The 18,546-nt window shown below is 39.6% G+C and overlaps 1 protein-coding gene across 5 annotated transcripts in view; it reads left to right on the top strand.

The window, feature by feature from the left end:
• Window positions 1-2,852: 2,852 nt before the first annotated feature.
• The window catches only part of ARAP2 (ArfGAP with RhoGAP domain, ankyrin repeat and PH domain 2), a 200,308-nt gene continuing 184,614 nt past the window's right edge, over window positions 2,853-18,546 (top strand). For 3 of the 5 annotated variants that reach the window (XM_061164525.1, XM_061164526.1, XM_061164522.1), the window contains exon 1: window positions 16,812-16,948. The gene's annotated coding sequence lies outside the window, so the exon portion shown is untranslated. Of the gene's footprint in view, window positions 2,872-16,811; window positions 16,949-17,230; window positions 17,311-18,546 lie in introns of those variants that run through there. The other 2 variants (XM_061164523.1, XM_061164524.1) reach the window with 2 other exon arrangements.

Genomic DNA, 18,546 nt, shown 5'->3' with positions numbered 1-18,546 from the left:
AAGTGATGGATTTCAAAGCTTAGCAGCTGGGTCCATTAGTGAGTTATACTCTGAGCAGTCAGAGATCCAAGGGACACCTTCTCAGGGTGTCCAAAACAATGTACATTTAATGGCCTCAGTTTACCTTGAGCAGAGTTAATCATTCTACTTTCTATTTTTATCTGTTTAATCTATAATAATGACAATCACTTTTTGAATATTCACCAGGTGGCAGACACTATTAAAATCTTTACATGCATTCTGTCATTTCATTGTCACAAACACCCTGTCATTATTCCCATTTTACAGAAGATTACTTAATGGGTGTCTTGCATGAACTGGCTGCCAAAGGACTATTACATCATCCTTATTAAATTGAGACCTATGTTTCCCGGAATCCCCTCACCTTTCTGGTCCCCCTGCCAAAAGAAGAACTTGCAAGACATTGGCAAATTGGAAGTGATGCCACAGACTTTACTCTGAAAGTTGTTTTGCAGCCAGACAAGATAACAGATAGATGAAGTTGTGAATCAGTGGGTTGCAGTGTCTTAGTTCTCCTCTGCTCTGACAATCAGTCTCCTAGCAGCTTACTAGCCCTGAATATCAAAGGTGGCCTCATGTATACCCAGAAACTCTTGGCTGCAGACCCACAGAAAGAACATTCTATAAAGCTCCCCAATGGGATCCCCTTTTGGGTCTGTTTTAGTAATGGGATGTACTTGGCTTCTTAGATTGATAGCTTGCTAACATCTCTTATCTTCTAAAGTTTCCCTACCAGACTTTCATTTCCCCAGCTCCTCCCACAATTGTAAAGTATAGTTCTTATAGTTAATTCCTTTTCCCAGAATGCATAGTGAGTCTCCTGCCCTGACTGAACCTGGCCTGATAGAGTAACAGCAAAATAAATGAATGGGCAAGTGAGGCCTAGCCTAGGGATTGAGAGGTACACAGTGAGGCTTCAGAGTCTAATATCCTGTGTTCTAGATTACAGGAAGCATGATCCATTTGTTTCAAATATCAAATATGCAAAAAGAAAATTTAACCAGAAGTTATTGAGATTAAAGTAATTCCCTTACAGTTTAAAGCTTCTCACTTGTAGTTTTCAAGTGTTTTAACAGTATCTGTCATGTGGTGAATATCCAAAAAGTGATGATGATGGTATTTTAGATAGATAAACATCCCACTGTTACACTGTGTGATATGTGCAGCAAAAATTTTGTCCAAAAATTTAAATAAATATGAACACCTATAATCATATCTGGTTGGGATCCTAGATTTTTGTGTCCTAAAAAGCGAAGAATATCACCTTAATCAAGAGAATTTAAGAGCAGGCATTATCTATGAGTCAAGCCCCTAATATTAATTCATTTCTAATGTGTCTAATTGTTTTTTAGTTCCTAAGTCATGTCCAACTCTTTGCAACCGCATGGACTGTAGCCCACCAGGCTTCTCTGTCTATGGGATTTCCCAGGCAAGAATATTGGAATGGGTTGCCACTTCCTCCTCCAGGGTATCTTCCTGACCCAAGGACTAAACCTGGGTCTCCTGCATTGGCAGGTGGATTCTTTACCACTGAGACACCTGGGAAGCCCTGATGTGTTTAAAGCTGTATGTAAAATGTATCTTCAAGATACTGAATGGTGCTAATTTAATATTACTACATCAATATATAAAATTGAATGTTGAAAAATATCTTTCAAAAATGATGGCTTTGCCATAATTTATATGAAACTTTTTCCTGAGAGTATTTTTACAAGACATTTTTATCTTTTTTATGCTTTTCAAATTTAACCTTGAACAATGAAAGTGAAAGTCACTCAGTCTGTTGGACTCTTTGCGACGCCATGGACTATACAGTTCATGGAATTCTCCAGGCCAGAATACTGGAGTGGGTAGCTGTTCCCTTCACCTAGGGATCTTCCCAACCCAGGGATCGAACCCAGGTCTCCCTCATTGCAGGCGGATTCTTTACCAGCTGAACCACCAGGGAAGCCCAATTTTGAACAACAGACAACCAAATAAGGAAAAAATGTCACCACTTGTGTCGTCACACCAACCTGGGAGAAGGACATAGGTCCATAATTACAGTTGTACACGGTGTTTTTCTGTGCTTGCTCTATTTACCTATTGTGTTTTTACCCGTATCTTATCCTTCCATTTGCTTCTGTATGGTCGTTTTGCCAGCTTGAGGTCCTATTTGGTTCTGCCAATAGGGGTCACTAGAGAGGATGGGAGGGTGAGGCAGGAAAGGTGGAGAAGACCCCCTCCTCTTTCTTGCCTTTTCTCTAAGCAGTCTGGCAGCAGTAATCTACCCGCAGACTGACTGTTTATTCCCACTCCTTTTGGCACTTCCAGAATAAGTTCCATCACATGCCAAAGTGAAACCACATCAGCCAAAGGGGACTCCTTATCAGAAGTTGAGCCTTCATTCCATGAGGCCTCGCCTCTAAACTGCTACTCTGATAACTTCTGTGTTTCCATTTTGTTTCCAGAGGCTTTGGGGGCAGTAGTTGCTTATCTTCATTAGCTCTTGAATTTACCCCTGTTCCCTTCTTGCTCTGAAGGCCTTCAAATCCTACATCATCATTCCTTGCATTAACTCTTCCTTAAAACTCTTGATGTGAATTGTTGTACTCATTGGACTATGTCACAGTCACTATTATATGGCTTCCAGCAAATAAAGGGGCTTATATTTTCTTCCTTGCCTTTTCCTTCCCCTTAGCTATTTATGAGTGTTTCTAAGGTAAGTTGTAAATGTCATCAAGAAACATCCTCTCAGCTACTGCGGGTTATATACAGTTTTTTCCTTCTTCTTCCCAGTTCCTTATGATGTCTGCTGCTAATGTCCCTACAGCTACGAAACTTAGGTCCTGCTGACTCAAGGCCTTGAAGGTGAGGTCCTCCCTGAAGATCCAAATATGACTAACATTCTACTCATTCTGCCACTCACTCTACTGTGCCCATCCCTAGTTCCAAAAATACCCAGCGTAATGCAGCTTCCATTCTCCTGGGCTGCTTTCTTTGATGTCACTTTTGTGCTGGCCTCTCATTACCTCTTAAATATGTGGGGAACAACTTTCACTTTTACCGTCTTTTTGACGGCACGGCCTTCCCTATGGCAGAAGTTTGAGTCATGGGGTTGAGCTGCAGGGCATTCTGTGTCACTGATAGAGGGAACTGCTTAGAATTACCCACGTTCCCACAGAGGCAGAGTCCCACCCCCACGCCTGCCCTATTTCAGCCAGAGTGTCATCCATTTTATGTTTTATTTTCATTTCCTCTGAAGATTTCATTTGCACAAAGGAGTCCTCTGCTACAAACAGATTTTTGAAACTGCTAGCATAGAACCTCCAGATGTGCCCAGACATATCTAAATTCATTGGTGAAAATACCTGAGTTTGACTCTAAAGACCACTACTACAAATGTAAAAAACATTTGCATGGCCTGTGATTCATAGGATTCAACATAAAAATTTCTTTCAAGTTTTGGAACTTTGAAAAAGAATAAATTTCTCCCTTATTTGTTGAAAACTATGTGTGCGTGATCTTCAAGGAAACTCAAGGCCTACATTCCTGGTAATTGTATTTGTGGGTCCAAAGAACTTACTAGAAAAAGTATAGTAGTTATATGTTGTGCTTTGGAGGATCCAGAGTATGAGAACTGCCATCAGTGAAAAAGATCATAAACCCTGGATTTCACTAGTTAAACAAAAGAAAATGAAGAAATGTGCTGAGCTTCAAAGATCTCTAAGAAAACATTGTACTTTTCATTAATATGCATTAGCTGCAAAATAAATGAAAGTTGCACGTGAAAGGGATTTGAAAGCCATAAAATACTATCAAAAGAAAGCTGTGGATATTTGGAATGCTCTTCTCAATAAAAGTGAATACCTGGGAAGATACTTGAAAAGGTTATTGAATAAGAAAGAAAAGAAAAGGAATTGAAAAAAACAAAAATTTAAAAGAAATCACAACTGTATCAGTGGAAGCTGTATGAAAACAAGATTTTTTCAAAATTGGCTTATTTCTAGCAAAGTGATAAGTTCCTATATGGTAGTGTTTATTTGTTAAAAACAAGCAAAATATGGGAAAATTTTAGTCTTCAAACACTGAGCCATTTACTTGTGATATATTATGTATATATACACACACACATATATAATACATATTTATATATATATATTTTTGGCAAATAACTTTCAAGAATTTCGTTGGAAGTTATATTGCTAGTTAAACTTGTTAAATTAGTTATATGTCATAAGGGTATGTCAGATTTTTCGGAGCTTGTATGAGCATTTGCTACCATCCACAAATTTCCTAAATTAAATTTTTCTATAACATAGTACTGAGCAACAACAACACAATATAGAACTTAGGGATCTTTATTATGCTTTGGTTGTGAGTTGGATTGGATTCTGCTATTGATTTTTAAGTGAAAATCTTAACTTTACCCATAAGGACATCTTGTTTCATTTTCATTAAAAGGTAGGCTGAACTTTTTTCAAGTCCATCTTCTAGAGGCACTATAATTTTCTTTGAAGTTTTCCAAACTTCTTTCCAGTTTGAAGTCTGTGGACCTGGAACATATGTCTAGAATGGATGCATGCTGGTAGCATTTTAAAGATTATTTCCTTAAACCATGTCCACCAAAAAATTATTGATAATTTTGCTGCAGGAAGCAATAGTCAGTAATCTTTGAGCATTATCTATCAGATACAGGTTCCCTAATTATACTGGATCAGCTTTTCTAAAAGTTCTGAAAATGTTTCTATAAACTAAAGGTGTTACACAGCAAGATGTTTTTCTGATCAAATAAATTTAGGAAATGCTAAGTTGAACAAGGTTAAACAGGTTTCTTTCTTGCAGGAGTCCCATGAATACTTTAGTAAGATAACATCTGTCATAAATCTCTAGGAGAGAATATTGATTGATGTGTTTTCCAAATTTACTTGGTCAAGTAGCTTAAAACATTATTTAGAGCTTTTATGAAACTCTAGTTTGGAAATGTTAACTCTGTGATTTGCTTGAGGAGACCACTGAATGGGCCTAATAGCAAGAAACTTCATTTTTTTTCAGGGCTTATCTACTTGCTCTGAATTCATCATATTAGTAACATAGCTGGTGAATGACTTGCCTGGTAATTTTATTGACCAAACATATTTTTTCCTCTCACAAGTTATCATGAGTATTAAGATTTTCTTTAATGTTCAAAGTTGCCACAAGGAACTTTGAAAACTGGAATTCAAAATGCACGCGTCCTGGAAATCATAACTAAATTACAAATTTCATAAACTGTGCAGAAGAAATTTGAATCAAGACATTGTTGGCTCTATTATTGATATAATATTTAAGAAGGTGTGTGAGGGAGTGGGTGGACTACCTTGAAGGCTCGGGTTGTTATTGTTTTGTATTGTTTAATGGGGTGATTACAGTCTTGTATAGGCTTGTACCCAAGTCACTCAGTGAAAGATTTCCATCAATAACACAGAGATGAAAGCTGCCGTTAAAGTCTGTTGTCCGGGCAAACCTTTGGCTAAGGATGCAAGAATCCATTTTAATAGCCTAGCTCCAGTCACTACTTAAGCTAATAATACTCCAGGCCCAAGGGGAGATGGCCTTATGTAGTATTTACAGTGAGCTAGGCCTGACAGTGGTACTGAGCTTGCATTCCAGCTCTACCTTTTATAAACTGTGTGACCTTGAGTAAGTTACTTAAATTCTTAAACCTCTAAGTAGCTCATCTGTAAAATGAAGCTAATACTGAAATCCAATTCATAGGGTTGGTGGGGGGTTAAGGGAGAGAGAGGGCTTATATATTGAGATTGCGTGTGGGTTGATAAATATGACCCCAATAATAAAACATATTGTTGTACAGTCATTAAGTTGTACCTAACTCTTTGCGACCCCATAGACTGCAGTATGCCAGCCTTCCCTGTCCTTCACTATCTCCTGGAGTTTGCTCAAACTCATGTCCATTGTACATATAGGTAATATTTAATACGTATGTCCACGCACACATTTTCGCATGCTTGCAGTCCTGCAAAAATGCAAGACCCCAGCCTTCTTGATGTAGTAGCATGTTCCTTTTGTCATTTGTGTCTACCACGTGATATGCTTGGCCACAGGCTCTTGTACACCATCCTCATCATGTTAGTTGCGGTACGTGACATAGAGTTAGCTTTGAAGAAGGCGGCACAACAGTTCACATGCTTGCAGTGAGTGCCGGCTGTGTCTGAGCCTTCCTGAAGGTTGTGGAGAGTCTGAGAAAAGTTTGAGGTAGGGACTGAGTCTTTTGAAAGAGAGAGACTCAATTAACCCAAAAGGGACTGAGGAGGGGATGTTAAAAGCTGCTAGCTGAGAGGACGTTATCTCAGGAGCAGCAAGTAGAGTCCAGATTCCAGCAGTGGTTGAGGGTGAGGGGTGAAGTGGGTACAGAGTTGGGGAGAAGTAGGAGAGAGAGAGCCAGAAAATTACAGCTGCACCTACCATTTAAGACACTGCCCTTCCTCTCAATCTCCTTTTCCCGTTGACATGAACCTTGATGGGTCTGATGGGACAGCTGGTGAAGTGAGGAGGAGGGGGCGGAAATCCTACCCTTCAGATCCTACCAACCACCCCAAGGAAGGCTTCCAGACATGAAGCCAGATGGTGGGAAAGGGAGTGGTGACTGAGGACAATACGTTTTATAATAAATGAACAATAGAGGAATTAATTTGTTATGCTAGATCAGGCTGCACTTTTTTGTTACCCTCACTAGATTGTTCTTGTTGTTGACACAGTTCAGAAAAATCTAAGGACCAGCCATATATTTCATTCAGGGGCAGGAGCAGAGTAAGTCCAAAAGCACACTTGGAAAGGGGCAATGGAAGAAAAACTAAAGTTCTTTATATATAAGTGTTCCTGTTGAATTCCACTGGTTCAACAAAACATTTACCTATCTGATGATTGTATAAATGTTTTGCTTTTTATTTAAAAATGTTCTCTGCACTTACAAAGCTAATCTAATGAATTAACTTGGTGTCTTTTTTTGATTACTTTAGTAAAAAAATTGTCCCCACCTTTGGGTATAAAGGCAAGTACTGCTTCCAGTGAGGCTTTATTTTCTTGTTTTTCTGAAGATGAATGAAAAACCAAAAAACCTTCCTTTTTATAGTGTCCTAGTAACTGTAATGAAAAAGCCAAGCATTCATGGCTGAATGAATGCATAAGCAGTAGTCCCTTTATAAGTGAAAGAAAGCAAAGTTCAGTCAAGCATGACAGCCATGGTCTCCTTAATATGCTTGCAAAACGTACTGTGAAGACACAGTGTATTCTGATTGCTAAACCAGGCTGAACTTGCAGTGGTGTGGGTATGAGTGTTTCCACAGGAAAAAATATAAAACCATCACACAGGATGCTGCAGAAGCCATGTGGAGTGAAGGAAATGCAGACTTGAGAGTTGGGTCTTTGAAGGTCTGTGCACCTGCTGTGGAGCATAACTGAGATGGTATGTCATTTTTCACACATAGAAAATGATCAAATGGCAGATAGACATCTTTTCTAAAAATGTGTTTTTTAAAAAAACTGAGAACACTACCTTTTCAGACAGAGAAACAGGATATTTGGATCTTATTTCCTAAAGTCAGAACAGCAGACATGGATGGCACGGAAGTTAGTCACCAGTATACACACAGCACATGAGGTCAGTGGTGAATGAAGTTTTAAATCATATATTCATGGCTGGCACTGTTAGAGAGAGTAACTTGGTTAGCAGCTTCATTCTAAAATATACCTACACATTTTTATGAAGGGCTGAGACATTTTTTAACCTCTGCTCCCCTTCTACCAATGTATTTTTAACTACTTGGTTTATGAAAAAATATTAAATTTGTTTATATGATACAAAAAAGTCACCTCATAGTTAAAAACTTAAAATTTTCCTAACATTAGGATTCTATTATAGAAACTAGAAGGATAAATTGAATTGATTGTCCATTTTATTTCCCTAAACACAACGATATCAAATGACAAGTATCAAATAATGTTTGTAAATCCCTAAGAAAGCTGTGAGTTAGTCGTTTCTCTTTGTAAGTCACAGTCTAGAGATGGACATATAGTGTGGGTCCATCTCTACTCTGGAATCTCTATAGACTGTGCACTCTTTTTGGGTAGGTGGAATGTAAGAGTGACTAAAAGGATGGTCCCTGTTAGAACATTGTTTTACTGAAAATACTCTTTTTGTCACTTTGGTTTTTCTTACAAAGCATTGTTTTCACCTCTTCAGGAGAGTTGGCTCTTGATGTCATCCCTCTAGCGTGCTTCTGAACAAGGAAGTTATCTAAACGTGGGGAAACTGCATTAGAAGAAAAAAAGACAGCCCCTAGAATCATATAAATGTTCTATCAAATAATACATTTGCAGTTTAACTTCTCTGCATCTCAATTTATATAGCTGATGTAAGAACATAGCGGTCATACATTCCATTGAGCGTTATTTTGAAGATTATATAAGGTAAGGAAACGATTACTTTCTCCCCTGCTTCAATCTTTTTGATGACTTCTGATCACCCTTCTGATAAAAATCCCCAAACCTGACATGACTTATATAATTATACATAATATAGCTGCCTGTTCCTTCAACTTCATCTTGTCCTTTTTTCACCATCTCGCAGAAAGACCCTCTTTCATTTCCTCAAAAGTTCCTGACTTCTGCTGCCTCTGAGGTTTTACAAATGCCCTTCTTGGTCTAGAACACACCTCTGCTCTCCCACACACATGCACAGGACACACGCTGACTCCCACTCAGCCGGTACTTCTCAGTTTAAACGTCACTTGTGAAGAGGAATCTTCTGATTTACCAATCAAAACCATTCCTTCCTTCCCCTTATTATATTCTCTCGCATAGAATCTCATTCTTTCCTAAAGTCACAAATGTTGGGGTACTTTGAAATGGCTGGAAAGATAGAAATCAGGCAGATAGGGAATCAAATATTACTTTGATTTCCCTTTGACAGCATGCCGGGCTGTGGAAGCTATGAATACATTCAAACCTCCCGTAGGTTTTACAGCTTGGAAGAGAAACACACTCTTTTTGTCACTTGGCTCCCTGTGAGAAAGAGGGAATGAAAAAGCAGGGCTCATATGGCCGTTTTCTGCTTCCCAAAACACTGAATAGATAAGTTACTACAGGCCATGGAGTAGAGTGTGTCCGTGGTGGGGAGAGGGAACTAGGAGGGTTAGAAACGCTGTAAATAAGAAGGAAAGATTGGGAATAGGGGGAAAGCATTTCCTGTATTCTCAACTAAAATGTATTAATATGAGCCATATATAATGACCATTTCTGAGGTTAAATATAGACAAATATCAGTAAATTCATATGGTTTAAGTAAAATCATACATGTACAAATAGTATACACATGTAAATATACAAATACAGTATATACATGTGTTGATATACTGGTAGTATATGTCATATCTGTATACATGTAGGATACTGTACCATGAAAGTGAAAGTGAAAGTTGCTCAGTCATGTCCAACTCTTTGCTACCCAATGGACTGTAGCCTGACAGGCTCCTCTGTCCATGGAATTCTCCAGGCCAGAATCCTGGAGTGGGTAGCTGTTCCCCTCTGCAGGGGATCTTCCCACCCCAGGGACTGAACCCAGGTCCATACTGTATATATATATTGTGTGATTCTTTGGGTAATATCTTCCCCTGTTGTTATGTTGCAACCATTAGAAAGATAGTGACATAAATCTACTTTATCTCTCCACCTCTGTGACTCATCATATCTTATTGGCCAACCCAATACAAAATTTAATTCAATAAATAATAGCTGCAAAGTGTTTAATATATTTGACTTATTTTAAGAACTCAACAGATGCTAGCTATTATGATGACAACACTAGTTGCTGCTTCTGCTGGTAAAACATTCTTAATGTGTTGGGTATTGACTATTGAGCTGGGTTCTACATTTCTAAGATTTCTACTTCAGAAATCCATAAGCATTCCTCGAGGCTCACTCAAATAGTGTGTCTTTCACTGGTCATGATTTCAGGCAACATCCCAAAGCTGCAATTTCCACAGCTCCTAAGTTACAACCAAGGAGAACTAGGGTGAGGAGAAACTACAGCAAATTAGGGAGTGTATTCCTGTCCAAAAATGGCAGCCAGTTTTCCAATCTGTTCACGCTTGCTTTGTGGGAATGTGAATTCAGCAATATCAGACACACTGATTTTTCAAGAGAAGCTAAAAGTTCGTATTTTCATGTAAACTCTTCTAAATTTGAGTAACTAAATACTGTTAAATTCTATGTACTTTGAAAGCTACTCAGACTTCCATGTTTTCCATGTGCAGGAAGTCCGTGACCTCTGCTTTTGTGATTGCTAATTGTGGTATGAGATCTCATCAATCCTTTTCATGTTTTAAATTTGCCCTTTACATGATTGTTAGTCTGTGCTTTTCAAATTGGTTTTGTAACAGTTAATTTGCTTTATAAGAGATCTATTTTTAGCTGTTGCTTGTATATTTCTACCTATTTTGCAAATCCCTCCCCACTTTTTTTTTCTTATGTGAGAAGAACTTTCAAGGGTAATTATTTATTATAAGGGAAGCATTTTTAGCACAAAGGGGCAAAATGAAACTATACAGTATTTTCAAGCTATGGCATGAAGAAATAAATTTCAGAAATGGGGAAAATGGACACAATAAAGTGAAAGCAATGATTTTACTCTCAGCTGATATATTTCCTGTGCAAATCCACTGAGTCATAGTTAGGATTTCTGGACTTAACACTGATTTTTCTTAAGGAACTATTTTCCGTATAAAAGTAAAATTAGATGTTTATGTTAGCAGTTGTAGAAACTACTGGATATCTGCAACTCTAAAATGTAATCTACTTTTGGATATGTGATTATTTTCTATACCACAAGAAAAAAACTCACTATTAAACTATGACATAACACTGTTCATTTAGAATTTATATTATGTATTTAAATATGCATATATATATGTATATAAATATGTATGTGAAAATGCTCTTTGAGAATTATTTAAACACAGTTTATTTTTATCAAATCTCATACTCCCATTTCTTCGCCTTTTCACAAAGAAAGCTAATATCTCCTTGATGACATTTCATATGACAGTTAAACTAAACATGTGTAGCACTGTCAATGCAAGTAACTTCAATGAAGTGAGGATAAAAGAAGCATCTATGATCAAGTTCATGAACATGCAGGCAATGACAACTATACTATGACTGTTGTTAGCCAACAGCAATTCATTTTAAGGTGAATTTACATTTCAAAAGTAGTAAAGTGTTAAAATATGTGTATCTGTATCAAAGAAATGGGCTTCCCAGGTGGCACAATGGTAAAGAATCTGCTTGCCAATGCTGGAGACAGCAAAAGATGCAGGTTCAATCCCTGGGCCAGGAAGATTGCCCTGGAGTAGGAAATGGCAACCCGCTCAGGAATTCTTGCCTGGAAAATTCCACAGACAGAGGAGCCTGGTGGGTTACAGTTCATGGGGTCACAAAGAGTTGGATATGACTGAGCACATCAATGAAATACAAAATGAAATTTTCGTATAAAAGTAATATTTCAGAAACTCATTTAGGCTCTGTTCTAATGGTGACTCAGATAGTATAGAATCTTCCCACAATGCAGGAGACCTGGGTTCGAACCCTGGGTTGGTAAGAGCCTTTGGAGTAGGAAATGGCAACATTCTCCAGTATGCTTGCCTGGAGAATTCCATGGGAAGAGAAGCCTGTCAGGCTGCAGTCCATGGGGTCACAAAGAGTTGGACACAACTGAGCAACTAACACACTAATTCCTAGAGCCTAAAGTTAAATATTACTTTTATGTGAAAATTTATGTTCACTTTTTTCTTGATATTATTAGTGGTTTCTGAAAAACATATTTTAAAATAAATTATTTCCATAATACCATCAACTTTTAGGCAATAATTGAATTGATTGAATATTTTACACTGCTCTTTTGTCTACCTTACAGTGGATATCCACTCAAGTTATTCCCTTGTGGTGAGAAAGAGTTAAAAAGAACTTTCAAAGCAACTCTTAAAACTCGTAACAAAGTACTGTAAAAAGTCAACCTAATGAATATATACTCTTTTCAGTTTAATAAAACAAACATTTATCTAAAGCTTTATGGTAAGTACTTCAGAGGATTCAAATAACAAGATTCTAAGGATCCATAATGCAAGGCAGACTGACAAGAATAAAGAGGTTATGGTACTTCAGGAATACAAATAGTAGTAAGAAAAGCTTCTCAATATCCATAAGGCAAGCCCTAGTGATAAAGGCTCTCCAATAGCAGTTACGAGAAAGTACCATGGGAAAACCCAAGAGAGAGTATTGTATGTGTCTGAATATATGGTATATCATTTCCCCCCAAAGTTAGGCATCGGAAAGAAAGGTCCTTATGGTAAGTTTTCTTCGAGGCATTCTAGCAGAATGCTTAAGGCATAAGTTTTGAATCCACATTAGTTGAGTTCAAATACTTTCTTCCTTATACACTATTTGTGGGCTCGTAGATGGAATAATCTTTCTGTGTCTTGGTTTCTTCACTGGCTAAAAAGAAAAAAAAAAAAAAAGAGAGATGATGATAGTATCTACCCCATACCCATTGAAAGAATTGAGTTCATAATGAGTAACAATGCCTGGTGCATAGAACCTGTGTATCACAAGATCTCCACCTGCTTGTAATTATTGTTCATTAATCTGAACTGCCAACTATAGAACTGCAGGAGTGGGGGATGGGGAGCATAGCCTGAAATGTCCTCAAGCAATCCTAGTTTAGGATATACACAAAGGCCATCCAATAAACTTGGTTAAAAGGAGGTGGAGATATTAAAAACAAATTAAGGAATTATTTTGGGGATGTGACCTCACATTTCTAAGTGTACCATGTTAGTGCAAGGATCCTTTTAAAACTACTCAAAAAAACTGGTAGAGATCATTAGCATATGTATTTTGGATGAATGAGAAAAAATGACTTCTTAATATAAAGCAAGTAGGAACTTTTGGTTTGCAATGAAATTCCCAATGACAGGATTATAAAAGATTTCAGAAAAGTAGGTACCTTCAAAAATTTAGATAAAGTGAAAATATTCTCTGAAAACAAAACACCTGTGATTCAAAGTGAGGTTCTAGTGAAGTCACTGACATCAAAGTTGCAAGTTAAAATCTGAATAAGATTATTTCATAAAATGTGAGTGGAAAAGGCAGTATATATACTATATCATTTTATTTTCATGAATAATTTATCTAAAATGATGAATTAAATATAAGTAGACATGTCTAGTTTTATCTACATTCCTAAAATTTTATGTTTTGCAAAACACTAGATTTTCCTTTATAGAAAAATGGAAGGATTACTTTAAATTCTGTAAATAATTCTGGGTATCAGAGATTTGGAAAGGCTTTAGAGGGAGGTAGTATTTGAAGCTAGTGTTGAAGAATAATTGGAGAAAGGATAGAATTAATTGTATTGAGAGATGACTATTTTCTCGGTGCCATAGATAGGTAATCAGGGTTTACAGATGGTTGAGTTGAGGCTCAGATAAGTTGAATTTGCTCAAAATGCCACAACCTACACTGATCAGGCTTCATTTTGAGCACAGACCTTTGCAATTTCAGCACTGCGTGCTTCCCGAAACAGGCAATCCAGTGCAGAGGATGGTTCCTGGAGAAGGCTGGGCTGGAATTCTCTCTGCCTTATGGCATAATTGGTGTAAATCACTCAACATCTTTTTCTTAAGTTTCCTTTCTTATAGTGGGGATAATAACACTATCTCTTCAAAGAGTTGTTGGGATAATTAAATGAGCTTTTGCAAGTAAAGTGCTGGGAATAGCAACTGGCACAGAAATGCTCTATGGGTGTTAGCCTTGATGATGTAAGGAAAAGGGGAAGGAGGAAAAGGCGGAGGAGAGGAGGATGGTTTCCATGCTCTCCAGCTGCCTCCTTCAGAAGCAGAGTGCATTCTCGGTAGGAGAGATGGGTGGAGCAGAGACACAGAATCTGGTAAGGGCAGAGCTATGCCTACTCTCCCTCTGAAAATGGAGGAAATAAAGGTTGGAATGGGTCATTTTGGAATAAATACAGAGATAAAAAGATATATTCCAAATACATATTTGAAATAAATAAACAGATGGAAATTAACTGGTACTATATAGTAGAATGGCCTTGACAGTCAACAGATTTTTCATACTTCAATTTTTATAAAGTTACTTTTCCTGCACACTTTTCTCCCTCAATGCCTAACTATGAGGGCTGCTACATATCAATACATTAGGCATAGGCTATGAATAGAGCCTAGAAGTGTTTGATTTATCCATTATTTACTACTTAAACTAAGTCTCAATCCTTTGTAAAATTGGAAAAAGAATTCCAACTCGTGGAGTTGTACAAACACAACATATATGCTAGGTGTTCAGCCAGAACCTGGTATGATTAGTGAACAGTTAACGAAAAGATTGTGCCATATTGCTTCAGCCATCTTTTATTCCGTCATATATTAAAGTTCTTAAAATCAGCATATACCTTATCACCAATGTATACTTTCAGTAAGGGAGTACTGCTTTTCTTTCACCTCCCAGAGCTATTATTGAATCCTCAGTGAGCCTTACAGCTTTTAACTTTATTTCTTCTCAGAGAAGACTGTAAATCTGGGGGTCTCACTGTGTTTGCTAATCACTGTCATTTCAATTTTGTTTATTGAAAATAAAACTTTTATCTTGTTTAAAATAAAAATTTTAAACAATAAATGACTGAATGCTAATCGCGGAACTAGGATATTGTTACAAAAAGGCACAAAGTCTCAATTATTTTATAAAATCTACCAAGAGAAATAATTTGAGGACTCAGTGTTCCAGTTAACAGTGCTTGCCTTACTGAGACATACCATAACTGATGTAAGATTTTTTGTTTATTTATAACCCACCTTGCTCAGAAAAGGATTTAAGATGGCTTACAAAGATAAAAATAAATGACAAGTATGTGAGAACTATGAGGGAGAGGGAAAATAAAGCCCGCAAAGAGTTTGGACTTAACAGGAAGTCAAAGAGAGCCACAAAAATAAAATTCTACAGGAAAAAAAAAAAAAAAAAAAGAATTCTTGAGATTTGGAAAACGTCGAGAGAACTTTTCTGGTGAAAATAGGTCTTGCTTTAAAGTATTTAGTTCAAAAGAAACTGAAGATTTGCTGTCTCTGGAGCATGCTTGCCACAGCTGCCTCAAGAGTCTCCCAGGGCAGGAGGGTGCTTTTTGATGGGCAGAGTTTTCGCTGAAGATGAAGCCTCCCAAGGACCAGGGCTCCTGGGAAGCCTCCCACGCTCCAGACTTAACCAATTATTTCATTTTCATAATAAGCTCAGCCCTTTCCCTAATTGTTTTACTTTCACCACAGGAACAGGACAAAGGTAAGGACATTTCATCTTTTAAGGGAGAGAATTTCCGATACAGTCTGTACAAAGATGTTAACTAAAATATAAAAATGAGGAGCTAGTCCTTCAAGTCACTGGCAAGCGATAAGATTTTACGGACAATTTAAGTATCGATATTCCGGGGCGCACAAAGGGTTTTTCTCTTTCAATTCCCGTGTCCTCTTGCTGCCTTATTGTTACTTCCAAGAGCAGAGTGTCAAGGTCCAAGTGCAAGGGGAGATGTCTTTCCGGGATCTAACAATCTCAGAGGCCAGAAGGACTGGAGCAGGGTTCTCCCTCCCCTCGGAGGGGTGGAGACAAGAAGGGGGGCGTGGAGACAAGAAGGGGGCATTTAAAACATGTGAGGAGGCTGTGTTAGTTCAGATCTAAATGAGAAATCCCCTGCACCCCTGAAAGTTATGACTGCTTGGGCAAGTTGCTCTCCCCCGCAAACTCCCCAACTAGAAAGTGGGAATATTCGTCCTTCCCTCAAGGAGACAACTAGAAGGAGAGTCCGATAGAATGGGTCGAGCCTAATCAGCACTGAGCTTGGTAAACAGATTCGCGGGCCCATTGAGTGCAACTTTACGCAGAAGCAGCCTGGGAACACTAGCGCCCTAGATGAGTCTTAAGTTCGGGAAACGCTGAGGCAACCTGGAAACTACTCAGTAGAGTAATACTAATTAATAATCAGTGGTGCTGAGGTTCCGCCCACTTGACAACCCACCCGTCCGTGAGCAATGACCAACCAAAAGGCCTGGCTGAGCCGGGGTAGGGTCACCGGCATCTCTCCCGGGAGGGCCATGCCCTCGCCGCTTTGGGCTGCGGGACGCGTCCTCGCGGCTTCACCAACCCCGCCGAGCCGGGAGCCTCGGGGCCGAGGTGCGCCAGGTGGCGAGGGTGCCAGGCGCGGCCAAGTCGGGGCGGACTGAGTCAGCCGCCCAGCTATGTTGCGGAACCAGGGCGGCCGGCTCGGCTGCCCCCGCCGCTGAGCCTCGCTGCCCCCACGCCTGGCGGCTCTCCCCGCCCCCGCGGGCCTGGAGGAAGCGGCCGAGGCGCGGCGCCGGAGCACCTGGGCAGGGCGCGGGCGGCGGGCGCGGCGCTTCCGGAGCTGCGCGCGGGCTCGCGCTCCCCGCCTCCAGGTGCGCCGGCCGCGGCGTGCTGGCCCCGGTGACAGCGCCGCCCGCGCGGCCGCCTCCGGGCTGCAGAGGCCGTGCGGGCAGCCGGCGGGGAGGGAAGCAGGAGGCCCCGCGCCGGGGACAGGCGGGTGAGGACTGGGCGAGCCGGGCCGGGAGAGAAGCCGGCGACCGGGCTCCCCCCCGCCCGCCTCGGCTCCCCAGCTCCGCTGCCCGCGCGCAAAGCGAGTCCAGCGGACTGCGGTGGGCTGGGCGGCGGGGCCGGGGTCGGGCGTGAGGACCGTCTGGTGTGAGCCGCGGCTTTCCGGCACTCTCTGGGTCAATTTCCAGAGCGCCAAGTGTTCGGCTCCGGTTTCTCCCGCTTGGATTTCGCTCCCGCATGTGGGCGTCTGAAAGGAAACCAGAAGCTGGTAAGTGATACAAAAACTCTACTTAGTAATGGGATTGACTCAGGAGTGGGAAGAGCCGGATAGACAGCTAAGACCCCTTCCTCGAAAAGGAGCTGCAGATCAGTGAGTTTCGGGCAGCAGTTAATTACTCGGGAGAGAGAATGAGTTCGCTCGGATCTCTGTGCTCCCCCGCACCCTACTTGTCCTACTCTTTGAGACCGCAGGCCTGTTAATTAACTTTAATTACAATCATTTGGCCTCCACCTGCCTGAACCTAACCTCATACTCGAAAACTGTCGACAGGGAGTTTACCAGATTGATTTTCTCGTTGACGTTTGGAGACAGGTCTCCTGGGAGAATGGGTGCCCGTTTCATTAAACGAGGTAAGTTCATCCTTGCTTCTTTTCTTAAACGTTCGCCTCACCTCCTTGCGGCGATCTGGAGTAATTTTGATTGGGGGGAAGTCTTTGCGAAAATATATTGTGAACTATAACCTTTGATAATTAGAGGCAAATTAGAAGCTAGTTTGTTTGGAATAATGACATTTTAGGCTGTTGCAAGCTTGTATGGTGATAGCAACTTGTGTGTGTGTGTGTGTGTGCAAGGGTGTCCTTGAATTAGTCTGCTTAGTGGAATATATCCTTCTGGTTTTAAAAAAAAAGTACCGAAAAATAAGCTATTTTTAAAAGTACATATAATCGGATGTCATTGTGATTACCAATAATAGTGTTGTATTTACCAGCTCAGTATTGATTTCTCCCGCACTTAAGCGCTCTTCCCCCGCATGAGTTTACGGGAATGTTGCCCGTAAGTAATTGGAAGATGAAGTTATGACTATTTTAAAAAGGAAGGTAACTTTTTTAAGGGGAAAAGAGAAATACTTCTAAACTTATACTTGTGACTTCAATACACTTACAAGAGAAATATTGAGGGGAAAATTCTCATGACCTTCCACTGTTTAACAGTGTTTTAAAAAGAAAGAAAAAGTAAAATGGGTCATGGAACTAGGCTAGAGCCTAAAGTGGAAATATCTCCCTGGCTACTTTTCAGACAGCTGTTCAACAAATATACACTTAAGGTGGGTCTTAACACCAAGAGTGTTCTATATAGACTTGATTTGTCAGTACTCAAAGATTTGTTTAAATTAAAAGATACCTAGAGGGGAAGTCAAATGACTTGTTAAAACTTATTTATGTGGGTGTGTGTGTTAGCATTTTTTTCCTTCCTCCATAAGTCAGATTTTATATGGGTAGTTCATGAAAGGAGAAACTGGTACATTTTAAAACAAATATGTATTTTTTTTCATTTTTCCTGTGTCTTGAATATTAAATTTTTTAATGAAAGTTTCTTTGAATTCTATAGTGCTTCTTTTTTCAAAAGTTTCTCACATATGATTTCATTTAATCCAATAATAGCCTCTTTTTTCCCCCACCTACCCCCACATTGCCCCTTCCCCCTTCCTTCTCCACCCTGGTGATCAGTAGTTTGTTCTCTGTAGTATCTGTGTCTGCTTCGAAAAACAAATTTCTTAACCATTTCATATCACTGCAGTTTGAGCCTTCTAGACAGAGTACTTTTCAATTCAGCTACTTAGTTATTGTGATTAAGTAGAGGACTAA

This window comes from Dama dama, chromosome 17, assembly GCF_033118175.1.
Source record: "Dama dama isolate Ldn47 chromosome 17, ASM3311817v1, whole genome shotgun sequence".
Taxonomy (NCBI): Eukaryota; Metazoa; Chordata; class Mammalia; order Artiodactyla; family Cervidae; genus Dama; species Dama dama.
This window is presented reverse-complemented; position numbering and strand designations above follow the sequence as displayed.